This window comes from Oncorhynchus mykiss, chromosome 2 (genome assembly GCF_013265735.2).
Source record: "Oncorhynchus mykiss isolate Arlee chromosome 2, USDA_OmykA_1.1, whole genome shotgun sequence".
Lineage (NCBI taxonomy): Eukaryota > Metazoa > Chordata > Actinopteri > Salmoniformes > Salmonidae > Oncorhynchus > Oncorhynchus mykiss.
The window spans coordinates 50,243,123-50,249,122 of record NC_048566.1 but is presented as its reverse complement, the minus strand read 5'-3'; positions in this window follow the sequence as shown (position 1 = coordinate 50,249,122).

The following is a 6,000-nucleotide window of genomic DNA, read 5'->3' as shown; positions in this document are numbered from 1 at the left end:
TTTGTGATTCTAAATGTTTGAATCGATTTTATGGACAATGTTACATTTGGATTGGTTTGGGGTCTGCAGACCTATGCAGTCTATTTTACACATTATAATTTTGGATTGATGTGTATTGTCGTTGTTGCATCCCTAAGGACATAGGACATAGGAAGTCCATATCTACTGAACATCGTTGACTACAACCTACATGTCACTCACAGGCTGCAGAATAGTTCTGGTTAGCACAGGGTGGGAAATTTTTAGACAACAGGTGAAATGGCAGCAGGCCTATTTAATAATCTCTAGTTTTGCCAAGGAGAGTTAAGAAAAAGCAGACTGACTGCAAACCCAAATTGGTGCCAAGGGTTCAAGTTTCAGGAATATGCCAATTACTAATATTGATTATGACATGATTTCCTTGATAACCAACTTGATCAAGTTCGCCGATTGTGTTACATCATGCGAGGGAGAAAAAGTAGGTCTCCAAATTGGTTACAACACACTAAAGGCTAAACGCAATTTCCTCTCCTGAGTAATTCTGTTTCGTCCTGTCTGCCTCAAATGGTACCCTATTCCCTATAGTCCACTACTTTTGGCCAGGGCCCATAGGGTTCTGGTCAAATGTAGTCCACTATGTAGGGAATCTGGTGCCATTTGGGGGATACATCATGTCAGAAGGTGGATATAGCTGCAGCCAATAAACAAGGGCATTTCAGTTTATTTAATTAGCTGAGGAGGAAGTATTTATGGGCTTAATTGAGATTGCAGTGGGAAATTGCTCTGAAATAGCTGTTCCTGTTTTTTTTCACAGTGGGCTCCGGGGCGGAGCGAGGAATTTCACTCTTCTTTTTGGATAATTAGAATAACCATAATCACTCCCTGGATGCCTAGACTCTAATTTGAGTGCACACATGCCACCAGAAATATGGTGAGAGAAAGAGGGAGAGAGTGTGTGTGTGCTTGCGTGTCAGGTGGCAGTGTTACATACACTCAATTAGTATTTGTTACTAATTGAGTGTATGTAAACTTCTGACCCACTGGGAATGTGATGAAAGAAATAAAATATGAAATATATCATTCTCTCTACTATTATTCTGACATTTCACATTTTTAAAATAAAGTGTTGATCCTTTCTGACCTAAAATAGGGACTTTTTACTAGGATTAAATGTCAGGAATTGTGAAAAACAAAGTTGAAATGTATTTGGCTGAGGTGTATGTAAACTTCAGACTTCAACTGTATGTATTTTATTTTAAAAATGTTTTAAGAACTCACGCTTAAGAACAACTCACGCTGGGACGACCGTTAATTGGAACTCGTGTGAAAAGGTTAAGTATGCAGAATAACAAGAGTGTTCTTGCTTTCAGCAAGCACACTCGTGCAAGACAGCACACTTATAATACCTCTATGAGATAACCTCATTTCCTTTCTGCACGAATGCAGCTCAGCCAATCAGGCAGTCTACACAGACAGAACATTTCTACCAAAATTGAATCTTGAATGAGTGCGTTTGCGTACCTGGGCCAGACCCTTTTGTGATGTGAAATTACACATTCATGACTAGCTGAGTTCATGTCGCATACACAGAGTCACATTTGCCTAATTTGAAAAAAACAAAATACTCTGGAAGACTTTCTTAATCCCTGTCTGAGGAATGATTTAACCGCAAGTAAGGTTTTAGAGACACAGCTGTAGAGTCTAACTTGTAGCTATCATCATCTTAATTACTATCATTGTATGTGAAAGTTCTCTGTCCCTTACTTTAAAACAAAACTTCAAAGATGCCTTTAAACAATGCAAATAAACCTACCAACAGAAGAGGCAGGAGTTGGTCCTAGGGAGAGAGTCTTTTTTATTTATTTTATTTTATTTCACCTTTATGAATTATGAATGAGTGCGTTTGCGTACCTGGGCCAGAGAGAGAGAGTCTGACCCCCTTGTCCTACATTCAGGCTAATGTCAGCCAACAGATGATTGGTTACAGTCATCATCAGTGACTGTCTGTGATATAAGCCACCTTGTCTTCTTTAATGACAAATTGGGTTGACTTGACAGCAATTATGTAGGCAAAAACTAAGACAGATATGGAAACAGACTACTGAGATTAACTTACCATACAACTGGTTAAAAGTTTTGCGGAGGAAGTCCCGCTCTTCTTCCAAAGCCTCCATCTTGATCTTCATCTTCAGCATCTACATTTTCATCTGTTCAGTTGCATGGTCAGAGGGACTTGATACAGACACTGCAATTCAAACAAAGGGCATTCGTCATAACATTATAAGATATTCTACAGAACAATTGTTTAAAGATGTCATTAAACAATGCAAACTCACTGACCAACGGATGAGGCAGGACTTGGTTGTCCTAGAGAGGGAGTCTGACTACCTTGTCCTAAAGGGAGAAACAAAGAGAACCTTCGAGCTGTCAGCCAACAGATGATTGGTTACAGCAAGGATTCCCAACCACTAGGCCGTGGACCGGCCTGCCCTTTTAATAGTTTAAAGCCTGGCTAATGCACAGATCTGTGATACACAAACAGGTCAGCTAAACACTCTTTCCTCCGCAATGTTCAAAACACAAATAATCAAGATGGATTTAGGGCCTGCTTAGTAACACATGTAAAACATGGGTCAGCCATTTGTCTGTATGGGTCGACCTGTGTTCACTGACCCATAGTCAGTCATGTCTAAACGCAACAGCCCTACTTTTTAATTAATTATTTTTATTTTAATTTTAAGCCCTGCATGCTTTCTACCTGTGTCGTAGGTTTAGTATGAATGGGTCTGACAGGGGTTAAACCAACTTCAAATATACAGGGTAAAACCATGGTTCTTGGTGTGAAAGTGGTACCAGTATATCATCTCTGATCAATTCATTGTTGCAGCACTTCTGAGCTGAAATATGAACTGAAGCATACTTACAAAGGTTCTACCTACTAGCTAGCGCTTTGCAGTGTCAATATTACAGACTCTTCACATAAACAATATCAAAGAGCCAACAGAGTCTGGTTGAGAGAATGCCAAGAGTGTGCAAAGATGTCATCAAGGCAGAAATATATTTTGATTTGTTTTAAGCTTTTTTGGTTACTAAATGATTTTGGCTACCGAGTGGCGCAGCGGTCTAAGGCACTGCATCTCAGTGCTAGAGACGTCACTACAGACACCCTGGTTTGAATCCAGGCTGTGTCACAATCGGCTGTGATTGGGAGTCCCATAGGGTGGCGAACAATTTGGCCCAGCATCGTCCGGGATTGGCCGGTGTAGACCATCATTGTAAATAAGAATTTGTTCTTTACGGACTTGCCTAGTTAAATAAAGGTTAAATATAAAGATATATATTTTTTAAATACATTTGTTATTTCATAGTTTTGATGTCATAACTATTATTCTACAATGTAGAAAAAGTGAAAATAAAGAAAAATCCTGGAATGAGTAGGTGTGTCCAAACTTTTGACTGGTACTGTAGCTGTTATTGTCAGAGGTTTGGACTCGCTTTAATATTGGTATTTTAACTAATTTACCACTTGATGATGTCACAGTCAGGCCAAAACTCCATCCTACCAAAACAGGCTGAAATATCAGGAAGTCTTTTCAAACAGCTCTTACACTAAAAGGGCATTTTCATAATTTTCACAATTTCACAGTATGCCAACTTCAGTGCCAACTTCAGTGCCTTGCACATGTATTCAGACCCCTTGAATTTCTTTCAATTGCATTGTGTTACAAAGTGGTAATAAAATGTATTCAATTGTCATTGCCAACAATGACTGGCTAGCTTCACATAGGTGTGACCTCTGTCATTGCCAACAAAGGGTATAAAACAAAGTATTGAGATAAACTATTGTTATTGACCAAATACTTATTTTCCACCATCATTTTCAAATAAATTCATTAAAAATTCTACAATGTGATTTTCAGGATTTTTTTTCTCATTTTGTCTGTCATAGTTGAAGTGTACCTATGATGAAAATTACAGGCCTCTCTCATATTTTTAAGTGGGAGAACTTGCACAATTGGTGGCTGACTAAATACTTTTTTGCCCCACTGTATATCAGCACTCCTACTCAGATCCTATATCAGATTATTTGCGAGGTCTGTACCACCTACCACTTGTGGGACAAACTACTTGTATTGTATTTGTATTTATTATGCCAAAACAGCAGCTACTCGTTCTGAGGTCCAGAAAAATAAAGGCAGTTTATACAATTAAAAAAATATTACAATACATTCACAGATTTCACAACACACTGTGTGCCCTCAGCCCCCTACTCCACCACCACTACCACATATCTACAGTACTAAATCCATGTGTATGTATAGTGTGTATGTTAACGTGTGTGTGTGTGTGTGTGTGAATAAATGTGTCAATGTTTGTGTTGCTTCACAGTCCCTGCTTTTCCATAAGGTGTTTTTTAACCTGTTTTTTTTTAATCAAAATGTCCTGCTTGTGTCAGTTACTTGATGTAGTGATGAAGTCAATCTCTATTCCACTTTCAGCCAGGAGAGATTGACATGCATATTATTAATATTAGCTCTCTGTGTACATCCAAGGGCCAGCCATGCTGCCCTGTTCTGAGCCAATTGCAATTTTCCTAAGTCCTTTTTTGTGGCACCTGACCACACGACTGAACAGTAGTCTAGGTGCGACAAAACTAGGGCCTGTACAGTGCCTTGCGAAAGTATTCGGCCCCCTTGAACTTTGCGACCTTTTGCCACATTTCAGGCTTCAAACATAAATATATAAAACTGTATATTTTTGTGAATAATCAACAACAAGTGGGACACAATCATGATGTGGAACGACATTTATTGGATATTTCAAACTTTTTTAACAAATCAAAAACTGAAAAATTGGGCGTGCAAAATTATTCAGCCCCCTTAAGTTAATACTTTGTAGCGCCACCTTTTGCTGCGATTACAGCTGTAAGTCGCTTGGGGTATGTCTCTATCAGTTTTGCACATCGAGAGACTGAAATTTTTTCCCATTCCTCCTTGCAAAACAGCTCGAGCTCAGTGAGGTTGGATGGAGAGCATTTGTGAACAGCAGTTTTCAGTTCTTTCCACAGATTCTCGATTGGATTCAGGTCTGGACTTTGACTTGGCCATTCTAACACCTGGATATGTTTATTTTTGAACCATTCCATTGTAGATTTTGCTTTATGTTTTGGATCATTGTCTTGTTGGAAGACAAATCTCCGTCCCAGTCTCAGGTCTTTTGCAGACTCCATCAGGTTTTCTTCCAGAATGGTCCTGTATTTGGCTCCATCCATCTACCCATCAATTTGAACCATCTTCCCTGTCCCTGCTGAAGAAAAGCAGGCCCAAACCATGATGCTGCCACCACCATGTTTGACAGTGGGGATGGTGTGTTCAGCTGTGTTGCTTTTACGCCAAACATAACGTTTTGCATTGTTGCCAAAAAGTTCAATTTTGGTTTCATCTGACCAGAGCACCTTCTTCCACATGTTTGGTGTGTCTCCCAGGTGGCTTGTGGCAAACTTTAAACGACACTTTTTATGGATATCTTTAAGAAATGGCTTTCTTCTTGCCACTCTTCCATAAAGGCCAGATTTGTGCAATATACAACTGATTGTTGTCCTATGGACAGAGTCTCCCACCTCAGCTGTAGATCTCTGCAGTTCATCCAGAGTGATCATGGGCCTCTTGGCTGCATCTCTGATCAGTCTTCTCCTTGTATGAGCTGAAAGTTTAGAGGGACGGCCAGGTCTTGGTAGATTTGCAGTGGTCTGATACTCCTTCCATTTCAATATTATCGCTTGCACAGTGCTCCTTGGGATGTTTAAAGCTTGGGAAATCTTTTTGTATCCAAATCCGGCTTTAAACTTCTTCACAACAGTATCTCGGACCTGCCTGGTGTGTTCCTTGTTCTTCATGATGCTCTCTGCGCTTTTAACGGACCTCTGAGACTATCACAGTGCAGGTGCATTTATACGGAGACTTGAATACACACAGGTGGATTGTATTTATCCTCATTAGTCATTTAGGTCAACATTGGATC